Here is a 19289-nt window from a genome sequence, read left to right on the forward strand (position 1 = left end):
ATAGATTTATGACTAATTTCTACCATAACTTTCAAAATGAGGATCTCTCACAATTTTATAGCTGGGCATTTAATATTCCAATCTATATGGCTTTAGTCTTTAAAATTATACTTTCCAAGATAACATTATTTTTTTAAACTTAAATGTCAATCATGTTTTAACGTCATTAGTACTTATTAGAGATATACCACATTAAGCTTGAGATGCCTGGGACCCCTGATGACAAGGAAGAAAAACCTTCCAGGGGTACCATGTTTCAGAGCGTGAGGCTATGACCACTTGTGGGCCCTAGTATGAGTACTGAGAGGCTCCAAGGACTGCTTCTTTGGCGCAAGCACCTCGTGATGTCATTTCTACAACTATTCTTAGTACTTACCATTCTCCTTATCTATTTTCCTCCTTTCTTGATTAAACTGGTATTTGGTGATCTGGCAAGACCTAGTAAGAGCCCTCTTGATAACCAGGGACTAGATGTTACCAATAATATTAAAGTGAAAGCTGTTTATTAATTCAAGAGAAATGTTACAGTCACTGGATCGAGGTGCAAATGAAAGCAACCTAGGGTCGCGGGCAGAGATGAGTAAATCTGCAGCTGTTCCTCCAGTCTTAGTCTCAGTTCTGTATAATAAAAGCAGGGCATTTTTATCATAAAACTGAGGATGGAATAACATACAGATGTTTCCTAGAAAATCAGCAATGATTTCCTTGTGTTTAGGGACGATGATGGCAGGCCCCAAGGAATTCTCCATACAGGTTAGGTGAGGATGATTTGTAGACAGACAGGGTTAGCAGTATGATCTCATGTTTGCACATGTCTGAAAGTTATTGACTTTGTAGCCACAATACTGCTGCCCCAGACCTCACCAGAGACTGGTGGTTGGGAGATAGTAGAAAAAATGTGCTTGCTACACAACTTTTATGTTTGATAATTTATAGTTCCTTTTTTTCTGTTCTAAATTGGCACTACTCTGTATCACAGGAAAATGTTGGCACAGAAAAATAAAGAAGCGTTTACCCACCCCACCCACTCTATGAACTTTGTAACCCAACTCCCTTGTATGATTTCAGTAAAAGACTGGGGTTGAGTCAAGTCTGAAACACATTCTGACTCCCGAGTTGAGAAGTTCTCACTTTATGAACAAGCCCGTCAGCTTCCTCAACTGTTGGTTTTCTTACTCGCCTACCAGGTATCCCTAGTCCTTGATGATCTCCAATGTCAAGGCTGGACCCCGACAAGTACTTAGTAAATGGATCCACGTAACAGTTGATGGTGAGATCTTTTTATTTAGATTTCATATTTGCCTGTAAAGAAAGATGAAATACAAATGATTTTAAAACTCATTTTTAAAATCAGTGACAAGTATAGCAAATTTTCCAACATTACTCCTTTTTATAGTGTGTATGAGTTTCCTTAAAATATGATTTGCCTTCCAAAGAATCTAAATTGCATTTACTTTTAAATAAAATGATAATATTTCAAAGTATGATAAATATGTATATCAAATTTGAGCTATTTTCTTTTAAATACTTACTCTTACAATTTCTATTTAAGTACATTTTAGGGATAGTCAGTGAAAAGCAAATCTATTTATTTCTACTCTTTTATATCCAATCATTTGTTGTTAACATACATTTTTCTTTTTGAACATCTTATAGTATAATTTAAAATACTGTCAAAATTGTCTTTCAACTTTGTCATTGAAGAACTATCATTTCTCCCATTTTGTTTCAGATATACTGAAGTTTGCAATTACTAGTGAAAGGAGCAAGATATGGTTCTAGGCATACTAAATATTCTATGTTACTTTAATAGAAATATGTTTAATTACCCAAATTCTCATTTAATTTTATATTACACCTTTCTCAAATCCTGACTTCTGAAATAACCCAGCTAGTACTAGACATCAAAATCACTACATCCTTAATTTTTTGATAAAGATTATGCTATTTATGCTATACTGCTTAATATTGTCTCACCACAATATTTTCAAAGTATAGAAATTTTTCAGTTTTCTAGGAACATAAATAAAAACTGACCTGTGAATTTGATGTTTTCCACCAATGTTGATATGTGGCTGTATCCAAAGCGGCCACATTCTGTTTAAAGTATGCTGTAAAAGTTGCGCCTTCTACGAACAAAATAGTAGAAAGCAACACATAGTTTTATGAAGAATATTATCAGGAACAACAGCAGTACCGTCCACGTGATCATAATTGTGACAAGCAACCGCTCATTTGCATCAAAATCTAAATCTTTGTCCATGACTAAATGGTGAAGTTCATGCAGAAAGGATAGCCAAAAGCAGGGAAAAAAGCCAAGGACCCCTGCTCCTTCCAGTTTAGGCAGGCTTGTAAGACATCCACAGGGCTTCAGGCCACATTGCTAGTTACCTCACAGGCCCAGCTAGATGTGCCAATTGTCATGTCATTGCTGAGAAGGAAAGCAGTAGCCATGACAACCTGTAAGAGAGACAGGCTTTTTACCCTTGACCAAAATCTCTATTTTACTGGTTTTAAATAACTCCAGTACCATAAATCTGGAGAGAATAGAATATTTTCTACAGTTTTCTTCCCCACATCATCATGTTTCTTTGATCAAGATGTGTATAAAATTTATAAAGTTGCTATAGTTTTCTACTCATGGATTTTTTTTTACTCAAATCAACCTATAGATTCATTGTTATCAAACTTTTATAATGATACTATTCAAGGAATGAGATAAAATCAATACAAAAATTAATATGGAAATGCAAAACATCATGCTCAGCCAAAGTGATTCAATTTAGAAATAACAGCCAAAGCATTATATTTTTTTTTTTATTAACTTGAGTATTTCTTATATACATTTCGAGTGTTATTCCCTTTCCCGGTTTCCGGGCAAACATCCCCCTCCCCCCTCCCCTTCCTTATGGGTGTTCCCCTCCCAACCCTCCCACCATTGCTGCCCTCCCCCCATAGACTAGTTCACTGTGGGTTCAGTCTTAGCAGGACCCAGGGCTTCCCCTTCCACTGGTGCTCTTACTAGGATATTCATTGCTACCTATGGGGTCAGAGTCCAGGGTCAGTCCATGTATAGTCTTTAGGTAGTGGCTTAGTCCCTGGAAGCTCTGGTTGCTTGGCATTGTTGTACTTTTGGGGTCTCGAGCCCCTTCAAGCTCTTCCAGTTCTTTCTCTGATTCCTTCAATAGGGGACCTATTCTCAGTTCAGTGGTTTGCTGCTGGCATTCGCCTCTGTATTTGCAGTATTCTGGCTGTGTCTCTCAGGAGCGATCTACATCCGGCTCCTGTCGGTCTGCACTTCTTTGCTTCATCCATCTAGTCCAATTGGGTGGCTGTATATGTATGGGCCAAATGTGGGACAGGCTCTGAATGGGTGTTCCTTCAGTCTCTGTTTTAATCTTTGCCTCTCCCTTCCCTGCCAAGGGTATTCTTTTTCCTCATTTAAAGAAGGAGTGAAGCATTCACATTTTGATCATCCGTCTTGAGTTTCGTTTGTTCTAGGGATCTAGGGTAATTCAAGCATTTGGGCTAATAGCCACTTATCAATGAGTGCATACCATGTATGTCTTTCTGTGATTGGGTTAGTTCACTCAGGATGATATTTTCCAGTTCCAACCATTTGCCTACGAATTTCATAAACTCGTTGTTTTTGATAGCTGAGTAGTATTCCATTGTGTAGATGTACCACATTTTCTGTATCCATTCCTCTGTTGAAGGGCATCTGGGTTCTTTCCATTTTCTGGCTATTATAAATAAGGCTGCGATGAACATAGTGGAGCACGTGTCTCTTTTATATGTTGAGGCATCTTTTGGGTATATGCCCAAGAGAGGTATAGCTGGATCCTCAGGCAGTTCAATGTCCAATTTTCTGAGGAACCTCCAGACTGATTTCCAGAATGGTTGTACCAGTCTGCAATCCCACCAACAATGGAGGAGTGTTCCTCTTTCTCCACAACCTCGCCAGCATCTGCTGTCACCTGAGTTTTTGATCTTAGCCAATCGCACTGGTGTGAGGTGAAATCTCACGGTTGTTTTGATTTGCATTTCCCTTATGACTAAAGATGTTGAACATTTCTTTAGGTGTTTCTCAGCCATTCGGCATTCCTCAGCTGTGAATTCTTTGTTTAGCTCTGAACCCCATTTTTTAATAGGGTTATTTGTTTCCCTGCGGTCTAACTTCTTGAGTTCTTTGTATATTTTGGATATAAGGCCTCTATCTGTTGTAGGATTGGTAAAGATCTTTTCCCAATCTGTTGGTTGCCGTTTTGTCCTAACCACAGTGTCCTTTGCCTTACAGAAGCTTTGCAGTTTTATGAGATCCCATTTGTCAATTCTTGATCTTAGAGCATAAGCCATTGGTGTTTTGTTCAGGAAATTTTTTCCAGTGCCCATGTGTTCCAGATGCTTCCCTAGTTTTTCTTCTATTAGTTTGAGTGTGTCTGGTTTGATGTGGAGGTCCTTGATCCACTTCGACTTAAGCTTTGTACAGGGTGATAAGCATGGATCGATCTGCATTCTTCTACATGTTGCCCTCCAGTTGAACCAGCACCATTTGCTGAAAATGCTATCTTTTTTCCATTGGATGGTTTTGGCTCCTTTGTCAAAAATCAAGTGACCATAGGTGTGTGGGTTCATTTCTGGGTCTTCAATTCTATTCCATTGGTCTATCTGTCTGTCTCTGTACCAATACCATGCAGTTTTTATCACTATTGCTCTGTAATACTGCTTGAGTTCAGGGATAGTGATTCCCCCTGAAGTCCTTTTATTGTTGAGGATAGCTTTAGCTATCCTGGGTTTTTTGTTATTCCAGATGAATTTGCAAATTGTTCTGTCTAACTCTTTGAAGAATTGGATTGGTATTTTGATGGGGATTGCATTGAATCTGTAGATTGCTTTTGGTAAAATGGCCATTTTTACTATATTAATCCTGCCAATCCATGAGCATGGGAGATCTTTCCATCTTCTGAGGTCTTCTTCAATTTCTTTCCTCAGTGTCTTGAAGTTCTTATTGTACAGATCTTTTACTTGCTTGGTTAAAGTCACACCGAGGTACTTTATATTATTTGGGTCTATTATGAAGGGTGTCGTTTCCCTAATTTCTTTCTCGGCTTGTTTCTCTTTTGTATAGAGGAAGGCAACTGATTTATTTGAGTTAATTTTATACCCAGCCACTTTGCTGAAGTTGTTTATCAGCTTTAGTAGTTCTCTGGTGGAACTTTTGGGATCACTTAAATATACTATCATATCATCTGCAAATAGTGATATTTTGACCTCTTCTTTTCCGATCTGTATCCCTTTGATCTCCTTTTGTTGTCTGATTGCTCTGGCTAGAACTTCAAGAACTATATTGAATAAGTAGGGAGAGAGTGGGCAGCCTTGTCTAGTCCCTGATTTTAGTGGGATTGCTTCAAGTTTCTCTCCATTTAGTTTAATGTTAGCAACTGGTTTGCTGTATATGGCTTTTACTATGTTTAGGTATGGGCCTTGAATTCCTATTCTTTCCAGGACTTTTATCATGAAGGGGTGTTGAATTTTGTCAAATGCTTTCTCAGCATCTAATGAAATGATCATGTGGTTCTGTTCTTTCAGTTTGTTTATATAATGGATCACGTTGATGGTTTTCCGTATATTAAACCATCCCTGCATGCCTGGGATGAAGCCTACTTGATCATGGTGGATGATTGTTTTGATGTGCTCTTGAATTCGGTTTGCCAGAATTTTATTGAGTATTTTTGCGTCGATATTCATAAGGGAAATTGGTCTGAAGTTCTCTTTCTTTGTTGTGTCTTTGTGTGGTTTAGGTATAAGAGTAATTGTAGATTCGTAGAAGGAATTCGGTAGGGCTCCATCTGTTTCAATTTTGTGGAATAGTTTGGATAATATTGGTATGAGGTCTTCTATGAAGGTTTGATAGAATTCTGCACTAAACCCATCTGGACCTGGGCTCTTTTTGGTTGGGAGACCTTTAATGACTGCTTCTATTTCCTTAGGAGTTATGGGGTTGTTTAACTGGTTTATCTGTTCCTGATTTAACTTTGATACCTGGTATCTGTCTAGGAAATTGTCCATTTCCTGAAGATTTTCAAATTTTGTTGAATATAGGTTTTTATAGTAAGATCTGATGATTTTTTGAATTTCCTCTGAATCTGTAGTTATGTCTCCCTTTTCATTTCTGATTTTGTTAATTTGGACGCACTCTCTGTGTCCTCTCGTTAGTCTGGCTAAGGGTCAAAGCATTATATTTAAATGAATTTAAATTGCACAACAGTGCCATAGTGTCAAAAGTAACATTAGACAAAAACAAAAATCAATATGTAGAACATGGAACATAATAGAATACTCAGATAAATCCACACAATTATGATCATCTAATTATAATAAAGATGTCAAAATGTGCACTGAAGCAAAGTTAGCTTTTCAATAAATTTTTATCAAAAACAAAATACTGGATATCCACCTACAAAATAATATGTATGTCTCTTATTCTATATGCCAGTTTAAAAACCATCATTTAAAAGCTGAATACTAGAACTGCAGATAATATCTGCCTCCACTTCTCCTTTTCAAATCCTCCCATAGTACTCGTCTTCATTTTTTTTTAGCTTAGAATCCAGTCAGAGCTGCTTCTCCCATAGTCCTCACATCTCCTCTCCCATTTCATGTCTTCCTTTCTAGTCCAGAGTATGGTTGTTCCAGTACCGTGTGCATGATCATAGAGATCTAGCCACTGGAGCATAGGTCAAATCCATACAAAATGACCACCCCTCCCTCAGGAAGTTACCAACTGCCAAGAGTTCCTCAGGTGAGGTAAGGTTTTCTGAGCCCCTCTCTATAAAATCTGAGAGGTTGACTGGCTTTTTCTCATGTGGGTCTGATGTAAACAACTGCATATGCTGTAGTTCATGAACTTTGCCATGTGTAAAAGATACTAGTTTTCAACAGTCCTCTATAGGAGCTGCCTCTTATGGTCTTTCTTCTTCTTCTTCCACAGTGTTCCCTTAGCAAAGTAATAGGAGTAGGTTTACATCTGTGAGTTACATATTCTACAGTATACTTTTCTTTGCCAGATACACAATGCCAGGTATTTGTTGCCTTCTGTGGAGTAGCCTTTAACTGTAATAGAAGCAGTTAGTCAACAGAGTAACATTTGTACCACTATTCCACACAGGAGCACACCAGCATGGTTGCCTTGCTGGTTACATTGCAGCTCATATTATTCATAAATCTCTAAGACTGTTAATCTGCACCCCTCTCCAATGCCTAACACATATTTCTCTTACTATGAAAGCTAGTGCACAGAAAAAAGATTTCTGGTCAGTACCAATTTCATTTTTCCATGTCTTGTCAAAATATGTAGCATTTTCTTAATATGGTATTAGCATCAAGTTCTGATGGGCAAAAGAAAGAAATGTCAATAAGTCTATATTGCTCTGTGGGGAATCTAGGACTCCTTCCCCAGCTAATAACTTGAAGTGTAATATCTCATACTTAGCACTGAAAATTTTATTTCATACAGTATGGCTTGTGGTATAAAATTATTTACCATCACCACCCCACGTAGAAATATATAAATATATTTTAACTTATGAGTTTGCAACACTGTTTCCATTTATGACCTTTTAGAACATTCTCATGGTTAATTATCTCTCCATCCAGCATGTCTTCTTATTTATACGCCCCTCCTCCTTCACAACTTACCCTTCACTCCATAATTGATTGCCCTCTCCCTCTTGGTAACACCTATTTTGTATTATTTCCTTTTCTTAAACTTCCTATATAACAACTTTCTAGTTTTTTTGCTTCTGTGGGTACTCTAAATTAAAAAAACAAATCTAAAGATCCAAAACTAGAACAGACATATGAAGGATAACACAGTGTTTGTGTTTGTGGGTCTGGGTTACCTGGTTCAGTATAAATGTTTCCATTTCCATACATCTATCTGTAACTTACATATTTTACATTGTCAATAGTATGTTTGTGTAAAAGCACATCTGTACTCATAATATACGGGGGCAGGAACATATGCCATGGCACGCATGTGGAGGTCAGAGGGCAGCTACAGTTAGTTGGTTCTTTTATTCTACCATGTGCATTCTAGGCAATGAATTCAGGTGATTAACTCATTTGGCAAGTTTGTACCTGCTGAGTCATTTCACTTGTCTGAATTGTTGGCATCTAAGTCAAAGTTTACAATATTCCTAATCCATGAAACATTAATATCACTATAAAATTTCTGTTTTGTATCATAGCGTTACACTTGAGAATTTCTGACATTGCATAATAGTTGCTTTAATTGGAGAAATAAATGAAGAACAGAACAGTCAAAGAAATACATTTGTTAATTTTTATGAAATCCTATGTGTAAAAAGAGGCTCAGGGCCAATTTTCCTGGTGTCTTGATTGAGTTAGGTATCAAACTGCTCAAGGTTTCTCATAAATAGGTACACATTGGCAGTTAAATCCTTAAGTGACAGCATCAATATGACTCAACATTTTAGAAGAAATAAATTTGTCCTGATATTTAGAAATAATTTTATCTTTAAAAAATATATGTGCTTTGGAGTTACACAGTTGAAAAGATTTGTTGGACATAGAAAGGATTCAGAGGACTGTTACCACATGATTAAATCATTGGAAAACAAGGGCTATGAAGAAAGGTTAATGGAACTAGGTCCATTCAGCTTAGAAACTATAAGGCCAAGAGGGGATTTAATAATGGTCTTTAAGTTTATAAAGAGCTATTACACAGAGAATGCTCACCAGCTGGTCTCAATCTTCTCCTAGGACAAAACAAGGGGAATAGAGTATAAATCGCATCATGAGGGCTTTTAGGCAAAATGTGAGGAATAATTTTCTGACAAGGAAACATTAAACTGTGATGCTTATCTTGAGTTCATCTGACTGTGTATCTAGAATTCTGAGCACTATACCAATTAATGTTAATTAATACATATTTTTCAAGAGCAATTTTCTATAGGCTCAAATTTCTTTTGCAGAAGAGCACTGCTATAATCCATGTATTGATTTAGAAGGCAAATGTTGTAACTTCTTTATCTATTGAGTTAGAAATTGAAAATCTAGGAAGCAAGCCTAACTTGGTAAGATACAATGCTTGTTCATGTTGATATGCAGATACCACAGTAAGATGCAGGTGGGAGGATGAAGGATGTGGTTGGAAAAAGAATGTGTGAATGCTTGAAGAAAAAGGGATACATGACAGCATGAAGATTAATATTATTTTCAGGATAAGGGCAACAGTGGTAGGTTTTTTAGTTCCTTGGCTTCAAGAGAGTAAGATAGTTTGTATTGTGTCAGCTAGTACTGTGGATATAGGTAAAGAAGCACAGAACTAAAACAAAGATAACCAAAAGGCCCATTCTATGTAATTCAATCTAATTTCTAATATTTTTCAATGCTTCTTTCATTGCGAATTTCTTCCCTTTGAGGTTAGTATGGATTTTGATCCAATTGCTTTGTCAGATACTTTTCTTCTTTGTCTTAGAGTCAGATTGAAATATAAAAAAAGATTTTGGAATTTCATTAGAGGTCAAAGTCTAAAACCAGAACCTTCTATTGATACCAGCTGACTCCAGTGTTTGTAACTGAGACAATTTATTGGCTCTGCATTTGTGTTGCGGCAGAATAGTAATAATTTCTATTATTTTAGTAGCTTTCCCTTAATATTTATGACAATTTTAATAGTTTATAATTATTTTATATTTTAAATTCCTCATCTTTGAAGACAATAATCAGAGGATTTCAATGAAAATTAAAAATATTTGTGAATAAAAATCTACTGAGAACCCAACACACACACACACACACACACACACACACACACACACACATACACACACACACACACCCGTGTACACACGAAAAGAAAAGGAGCTAAAGAAGAGAGAAAAACAAAATAAAACATTGTTTACATCCAAAGATCTTCAGTTACTGACCTCAAACCCTTATCCATATAGAATTCCTCTTGGGTTTTTGGGTTGCTCTTGTTAATGTGCTATGGTGTCTTGAAAGATAATGTCCCCCTTAGGCTCAAATGTTTGAATGTGTGTTTTCCAATTGGTATACTGTTTAGGAAGGAGTAGGAGTTACATCCTTATTTGAGGAAGTGTGCCACTAGGGATGGGCTTAGAGCTTGCAAAGTCAATGCTTTATCAGTTCTTTCTCTGCCACATGCTTATGGATTGATTTAAGTTCTCAGATACTGCTCCAGCACTATGGCTGCCTGCCTGTCATGATACCTCCCACCATGATGATAGTGAAATAACCCTCAAAAAACCGTGAGCTCCTAATTAAATACTTTATTCTGTAAGTCACCTTAGTCCTTTCACAGCAATGGGACTTTAATTAAATCATGTGCTCTAAATTATGTCTGTGTCTTCCTTAAGGAATCAATCAGAATCATAATCCTAAATATAATCTCAAATGCACCAAGTGCATTGATATAATTTCCTTTGATGTCAAACATTTATTTCTCAGGCTGTTTTTATGTTGCCTTGCTTGCTTGGTCGACAAGCAAAAAATAGTGAGTAATTTTTAGAACTGTGTTTTCCTTGGAAATGGTCTAAGGTCGATTTTGTAGGATATGTATTAGTAAAAGTGATGGCATATTGTTTTGGGCTCTGTAGATGTGTAATTATCAGGTCAGGTAATCCTGAATTAATTAATTAAATATCCAAATCATATAATGGACTTTCTAAGTAACATAACACATAACAGTTAATAAATAGCAGTTGTTGTTTTAGGAGGACCTATCAGGATACTTGCACTACATAACTTTATGCTGAATTTGGAGAAGTTCCTTGTGTTTGCAGCTTTTACTTTTCCAGTTTACATCTCATTACAAAGCAATCTCACTTTCTCCTGAAACAGTATACCCAAAGGTAATCAAAGTCCTAATTGTATAACCCCTTGATTTCTCCTCGAGTCATTTCCTCTTAAATCATTCTGTGACATGTGATATTATTAATCATTTGTACCAGTGCGTTTTAAAATGGCAAATCAGAAAGATGATAAATATCTCAATCAAAGGCTTGTATGTATGAAACTGTTTCCATGGGAAATGGAGGAACAGAGAAGTCAAAGAATGTGGCATAATGCAATGTCAACTTATATTAGCAACACGCAAAAGCCTAGCAGCCAACTGCTGGAGAATAAAAGGAATTAGCAAAACATATGGTCAAATTACTCAGGTAAAACTAAAATTAAAGGTATAATCTAAATCCAAGGGAGAAGAAACTGGTACTTGACAACAACTTGCTATCTGAGGCAGAGATAGTTATTATAATAAAGGTGTCTGGACCCCTGTTATTGTTTACCTTTGATTGGCTGAGGAATACAGCAATACTCTTCCTTTTGACACATAGCACAACACACATGAACGTTGAGGAACATTTTTTTTGAGAAATTAGTTTGAAATGGCAAGGAATATTTACCACTTAACATTCAGGCTCATATTTCTAACATCTTTGTCATATTTCCACCTAATATGAAGCAAATATCTATCTTATAAGCAACATTTATTATCTCATCCAAGAAAGACAATGGGCTTATCAATCATGGTATTCATCTGAAGGAAAGTTTATCTCTTCAGATTCAAATGGGACTGCTTATGATAAGTGTCTTATGGACTAGTTTGATAAGTTCCTTATTTCCAACTCTCAATAGATCGAATCAAATAGGATTTTTCTAAATTATTTAGTATGTCACAGATCATTGTTGTTATTCATGTCATTGAATGGCTGTGATTCTGTCCATTTACTCAAACTAGAAAATGTGAGCTCACCTAAGAATCCTCATTTCCCTTTGCCTTAATACAATTATTAAATCCATTGTAACTTTATTTTGCCACAAATCAGCTCCTTGTTAAGTCAGGATTTCATTATTTTTTAGTCTTATATTTTGTTGCTCCCTTTCGATTTTTTCACCGAGTAACTGAAATTCTACATGTGTACCATGTTTGTTCATCTGGAATACAAATGAGATCATATAATTTGGACTCTGTGTCAAAACAAAATTGAAACTCCTTTAACACAATTGGCAATGTATCTCATAGTCTGTTGAGAAAGTAACAGTGAATATTCAACTTTACCTTCTGTACTACTTTAATCATTTAACCTCATTAAGTCAAGATTACACAAAATTATTTAACACACAATGGATTTTGACATTTTTGGTCTTTTTAAAATCCTGTCTTTTTTCCATGCAATATATGCATAATTCCTTTGCCTGTTGAAATTCAACATATTATTTAAAGTTTTATTAAGCAATAATTGTTCTGTGTAGTTTACTTTAACTCTCTACATTCCTACCCATGCCCCAACTAAATAATTTTACTAACAAAACATAAATGTTGAAGCGTGTATTGTGTTTATGTCTTTAACCTTGAACAACTGGAGCACAATTCTGATTTGCTTAAAGAATATGCTAAAAAAAATAACAAACAAACAAAAACACAGTAGTAGTTTGTGATGTTTAGAAAACTGCCTAAAAGTTGTTAGACAGATCATTTCATGCTAATATTTTCTAAATTTGTTTGTCATAAGCTACCATTCTTTAAAGCTGTATTTATTATTTACATGTGCATGTATGCATAGTTTATTTATATGAGTGTGAATGTCATGGTGTACATGTAAAGATCACAGGAAATTCAGAGGAATCTTTAATACCTTTATTGCTAGTTCCAGGTATCATACTCAGTTCATCAGGTTTGCGCAACAATCACAGTTACTTGCTGACCCAGCTATAGGCCCACAGTAACATTGTGACTGCCATCGTGATAACAGCAGTATACATTATGATCAGTATGAACTGTTGTTATTCAAATCCACTACTTTATAAAAGATAAAAGAAGTGAAGTTAACGAATTTTCCCCCTTTTTATTGCTTTTTAGAAGTTAAGCCACACTGGCAAGCATTTCTACTTCCTCTGTCTGGTAAATATTTTTATACAGTCAGGTTGTTGAACTGACTATTAGAGATATTCATTAAGAACTTTATGATTTTATATGAAATGGGAACAATTTCATTTTCAAAAGTGTCCTTAAGTCTTGAAATACAAAAATCCTGGTAACGATGTAAAAATACTTCATCATATCTTCCTGAAAAACATTGTATAGACTTTTTTGTTTAAGCCTAAAAATTTCCTGGAAGCAATTTCAGATTTTATAACTCTTAAGTAGGAGAAATATAGAAAAATCTTGTGGCCAATCAAGGTAAGAAGCAGGCTCAAGACAAAAACACAGAGAATTCTTAGCAATCAAGTATTCATATATACTTTATATTTACACAGGAGAAGAGCCATGCCTGGGACTCTAAAACTGGTCAAAATCTCACAGCTAAAATGATTATAAATCATGTTATTTGCCTAAAGATTATCACAGGGAGACAAATAACCGTATTAAAAATGGGGGTCAGAGGTAAACAAAGAATTCACAGCTGAGGAATGCCAAATGGCTGAGAAACACCTAAAGAAATGTTCAACATCTTTAGTCATAAGGGAAATGCAAATCAAAACAACCCTGAGATTTCACCTCACACCAGTGAGAATGGCTAAGATCAAAAACTCAGGTGACAACAAATGCTGGCGAGGATGTGGAGAAAGAGGAGCACTCCTCCATTGTTGGTGGGATTGCAGACTGGTACAAACACTCTGGAAAACAGTCTGGAGGTTCCTAAGAAAATTGGACATTGCACTACCTGAGGACCCAGCTATACCTCTCTTGGGTATATACCAAAAAGATGCCCCAACATATACCAAAGACACATGCTCCACTATGTTCATTGCAGCCTTATTTATAATAGCCAGAAGCTGGAAAGAACTCAGATGCCCTTCAACAGAGGAATGGATACAGAAAATGTGGTACATCTACACAATGGAATATTACTCAGCTATCAAAAACAATGACTTGATGAAATTCATAGGCAAATGGTTGGAACTGGAAAATATCATCCTGAGGGAGATAACCCAATTACAGAAAAACACACATGGTATGCACTCATTGACAAGTGGCTATTAGCCCAAATGTTTGAATTACCCTAGATGCACAGAACACATGAAACTCAAGAAGGATGACCAGAATGCAAATGCTTCACTCCTTCTTTAAAAGGGGAGTAAGAATACCATTGGCAGGGAATCGGGGGGCAAAGTTTAAAACAGAGGCAGAAGGATCGTCCATTCAGAGCCTGCCCCACATGTGTTCCATACATATACAGCCACCAAACTAGATAAGATGGATGAAGCAAAGAAGTGCAGGCTGACAGGAACCGGATGTAGATCTCTCCTGAGAGACACACCCAGAATACAGCAAATACATAGGTGAATGCCAGCAATAAACCACTGAACTGAGAACGGGACCCCCGTTGAAGGAATCAGAGAAAGGACTGAAAGAGCTTGAAGGGGCTCGAGACCCCATATGAACAACAATGCCAACCAACCAGAGCTTCCAGGGACTAAGCCACTACCCAAAGACTATACATGGACTGACCCTGGGCTCCAACCTCATAGGTAGCAATGAATAGCCTAGTAAGAGCAACAGTGGAAAGGGAAGCCCTTGGTCCTGCCAAGACTGAATCCCCAGTGAACTTGATTGTTGTGGGGAGGTTGTAATGGGGGGAGGATGGGGAGGGGAACACCCACAAAGAAGGGGAGAGGGAAGGCTTAGGGGGATGTTGGCCCGGAAACCAGGAAGGGGAATAACAATCGAAATGTAAATAAGAAATACCCAAGTTAGTAAAGATAAAAAAAAAAAAAGTAAATGCCTTTTGTGAACCAGTACTTACAAAAAAAAAGAAAAAAAAACGGTTATGCTGTCAAATTGCTTTCTAGATTGTTTGTACCAATAGATTTGTATGTATCTCAGCCTTAGTCAGCGGGCAATTGCTGAGGCAGGGACTCAGAACTGTTCAAAATGCTAAGAACAAGTGACCATGTTAAGAACAAGTAAGCTTGCAGAAGTGTCAGCTATACATATAACTTCCTCAAGCCTCACAATGCATAACACTTGAGGGGGTAGAATGATTGTAAAAGTTGGAGGATTGGGAAGAGTACTATTAAATCTGTGTTCTGGATATAACTGTTACAAAAATTATAACAGCTGCAAAAGACATGAAACAAATCAAGTTTATTAGTGTTTCAGCATGGGTATGGAGGGCCTTCTGAGGCCACACCTAGTACTAGGTAAGGAGCTACTGGCAGTTGATGACTTCTGGAAGAGGAAAGAGGAATAGTCAATGTTCCTTGGGGCTGTGGCTAGCAGTAATAGACCTACATTCCAGTGGATGGACACAACATGTAGATATGGGAAACACTGATTGAATTCACTGAATTGTATACAAAGGAAATGACATGAAGTTGGGTGGTAAATGTGTTGTTAAGGAGGTAGCTAATGGGAGTTGTTGGAAAATGGAATGTTGATATATAAAGATGTGTGTGTGTGTGTGTGTATGTGTGTGTGTGTGTGTGTGTGTGTGTGTGTGTGTACAAAGCACTCAAATAACAAATAAAAATACTTAAAACTACATATGAAACACTTTGACAATATAATTGGTTGATTATGGTATTATAAAAATTTAAAAGCTTTGTTTCCTTTTGTATCCTGTAGAAAGAAAATGAAATTTCTGTTTTTCAAAGAAAAAGTATTCGAAAAATCTTTAAGCATAGTAGCATTTCTGACTGACATAGTCTATCTTGCCTCACAATAATGTTCTAAGCATGGACAATTGAAAAGCAAAGTGGCATGGAGTTGGGAGATAGGTAGAATCAGGGAGGAGTTGGGAGAGGGGAAACTGTGATAAGAATAGAATTTTTTGTATAGAAAAATTTTTCAATAAAATAAAAATAAAAACAATTATATAACATCAATGATTTCTTTATAATGAGTGAAAAGTTGATAATTGTGACAGTTGAAGATGGTAAAGACACAACTCTCTTCCACAACACTGAATTTGGTAATTTAAAAATGTATTTCACTTCTTCCTGGTTGCTGCCGCTGCAGAGAGCCCCTGGGCAGCACCCCACGAGCGAACTTGAGCCTCGGGATCACAGGTAAGACCAAATTTTCTGCTGCAAGAAAGCTGCCTGGTGAGCTTGGGACACACGGAAGCAGAATTTCTCTAGAACCAGGCACGTTCTGTGTTTACCGGAAGTCCCACACCCGCGGATCCCGGCCCGCAGCAGCTCTCTGCTCCCAGACCCGGTGAGAGAGAGACCCAACCGCCTGGTCAGGTGGGCACTCCTGAGGCTGCAGAGCGGAAGAGACCACCAACACTGCTCACCCCTGCCCACATCCCTGGCCCAAGAGGCAACTGTATAAGGCCTCTGGGCTCCCGTGGGGGAGGGCCCAGGAGCGGCAGGACCCCTGCCACAGACACCGCCGGACCCTGAAGGAAACAGACCGGATAAACAGTTCTCTGCACCCAAATCCCGTGGGAGGGAGAGCTAAACCTTCAGAGAGGCAGACAGGCCTGGGAAACCAGAAAAGACTGCTCCCTGCACACACATCTCGGACGCCAGAGGAAAAAGCCAAAGACCATCTGGAACCCTGGTGCACTGAAGCTCCCGGAAGGGGCGGCACAGGTCTTCCTGGTTGCTGCCGCTGCAGAGAGCCCCTGGACAGCACCCCACGAGCAAACCTGACCCTCGGGACCACAGGTAAGACCAAATTTTCTGCTGCAAGAAAGCTGCCTGGTGAACTCAAGACACAGGCCCACAGGAACAGCTGAAGACTTGTAGAGAGGAAAAACTACACGCCCGAAAGCAGAACACTCTGTCCCCATAACTGACTGAAAGAGAGGAAAACAGGTCTACAGCACTCCTGACACACAGGCTTATAGGACAGTCTAGCCACTGTCAGAAATAGCAGAACAAAGTAACACTAGAGATAATCTGATGGCGAGAGGCAAGCGCAGGAACCCAAGCAACAGAAACCAAGACTACATGCCATCATCGGAGCCCAATTCTCCCACCAAAACAAACATGGAATATCCAAACACACCAGAAAAGCAAGATCTAGTTTCAAAATCATATTTGATCATGATGCTGGAGGACTTCAGGAAAGACCTGAACACACTTAGGGAAGCACAGGAAAACATTAATAAACAAGTAAAAGCCTACAGAGAGGAATCGCAAAAATCCCTGAAAGAATTCCAGGAAAACACAATCAAACAGTTGAAGGAATTAAAAATGGAAATAGAAGCAATCAAGAAAGAACACATGGAAACAACCCTGGATATAGAAAACCAAAAGAAGAGACAAGGAGCTGTAGATACAAGCTTCACCAACAGAATACAAGAGATGGAAGAGAGAATCTCAGGAGCAGAAGATTCCATAGAAATCATTGACTCAACTGTCAAAGATAATGTAAAGCGGAAAAAGCTACTGGTCCAAAACATACAGGAAATCCAGGACTCAATGAGAAGATCAAACCTAAGGATAATAGGTATAGAAGAGAGTGAAGACTCCCAGCTCAAAGGACCAGTAAATATCTTCAACAAAATCATAGAAGAAAACTTCCCTAACCTAAAAAAAGAGATACCCATAGACATACAGGAAGCCTACAGAACTCCAAATAGATTGGACCAGAAAAGAAACACCTCCCGTCACATAATTGTCAAAACACCAAACGCACAAAATAAAGAAAGAATATTAAAAGCAGTAAGGGAAAAAGGTCAAGTAACATATAAAGGGAGACCTATCAGAATCACACCAGACTTCTCGCCAGAAACTATGAAGGCCAGAAGATCCTGGACTGATGTTATACAGACCCTAAGAGAACACAAATGCCAGCCCAGATTACTGTATCCAGCAAAACTCTCAACTAACATTGATGGAGAAACCAAGATATTCCATGACAAAACCAAATTTACACAATATCTTTCTACAAATCCAGCCCTACAAAGGATAATAAATGGTAAAGCCCAACATAAGGAGGCAAGCTATACCCTAGAAGAAGCAAGAAACTAATCGTCTTGGCAACAAAACAAAGAGAATGAAAGCACACAAACATAACCTCACATCAAATATGAATATAACGGGAAGCAATAATCACTATTCCTTAATATCTCTCAATATCAATGGCCTCAACTCCCCAATAAAAAGACATAGATTAACAAACTGGATACGCAACGAGGACCCTGCATTCTGCTGCCTACAGGAAACACACCTCAGAGACAAAGACAGACACTATCTCAGAGTGAAAGGCTGGAAAACAACTTTCCAAGCAAATGGTCAGAAGAAGCAAGCTGGAGTAGCCATTCTAATATCAAATAAAATCAATTTCCAACTAAAAGTCATCAAAAAAGATAAGGAAGGACACTTCATATTCATCAAAGGAAAAATCAACCAAGATGAACTCTCAATCCTAAATATCTATGCCCCAAATACAAGGGCACCTACATATGTAAAAGAAACCATACTAAAGCTCAAAACACACATTGCACCTCACACAATAAGAGTGGGAGATTTCAACACCCCACTCTCATCAATGGACAGATCATGGAAACAGAAATTAAACAGTGATGTAGACAGACTAAGAGAAGTCATGAGCCAAATGGACTTAACGGATATTTATAGAACATTCTATCCTAAAGCAAAAGGATATACCTTCTTCTCAGCTCCTCATGGTACTTTCTCCAAAATTGACCATATAATTGGTCAAAAAACGGGCCTCAACAGGTACAGAAAGATAGAAATAATCCCATGCGTGCTATCGGACCACCACGGCCTAAAACTGGTCTTCAATAACAATAAGGGAAGAATGCCCACATATACGTGGAAATTGAACAATGCTCTACTCAATGATAACCTGGTCAAGGAAGAAATAAAGAAAGAAATTAAAAACTTTTTAGAATTTAATGAAAATGAAGATACAACATACTCAAACTTATGGGACACAATGAAAGCTGTGCTAAGAGGAAAACTCATAGCGCTGAGTGCCTGCAGAAAGAAACAGGAAAGAGCATATGTCAGCAGCTTGACAGCACACCTAAAAGCTCTAGAACAAAAAGAAGCAAATACACCCAGGAGGAGTAGAAGGCAGGAAATAATCAAACTCAGAGCTGAAATCAACCAAGTAGAAACAAAAAGGACCATAGAAAGAATCAACAGAACCAAAAGTTGGTTCTTTGAGAAAATCAACAAGATAGATAAACCCTTAGCCAGACTAACGAGAGGACACAGAGAGTGTGTCCAAATTAACAAAATCAGAAATGAAAAGGGAGACATAACTACAGATTCGGAGGAAATTCAAAAAATCATCAGATCTTACTATAAAAACC

The 19289-nt window shown here is 37.6% G+C and overlaps 1 long non-coding RNA gene across 1 annotated transcript; it reads right to left on the bottom strand.

Moving 5' to 3' along the window:
* Nucleotides 1-1264: 1264 nt before the first annotated feature.
* Nucleotides 1265-2341, bottom strand: LOC134484001 (uncharacterized). Its single transcript, XR_015647122.1, has 2 exons — nucleotides 2038-2341; nucleotides 1265-1302 (listed from the first exon to the last, which is right to left on the bottom strand). It is a non-coding gene; the product is annotated as an uncharacterized LOC134484001 (long non-coding RNA).
* Nucleotides 2342-19289: the final 16948 nt, after the last annotated feature.

The sequence above is a fragment of the Rattus norvegicus genome, chromosome X (assembly GCF_021556685.1).
Source record: "Rattus norvegicus strain SHRSP/BbbUtx chromosome X, alternate assembly SHRSP_T2T, whole genome shotgun sequence".
NCBI lineage: Eukaryota > Metazoa > Chordata > Mammalia > Rodentia > Muridae > Rattus > Rattus norvegicus.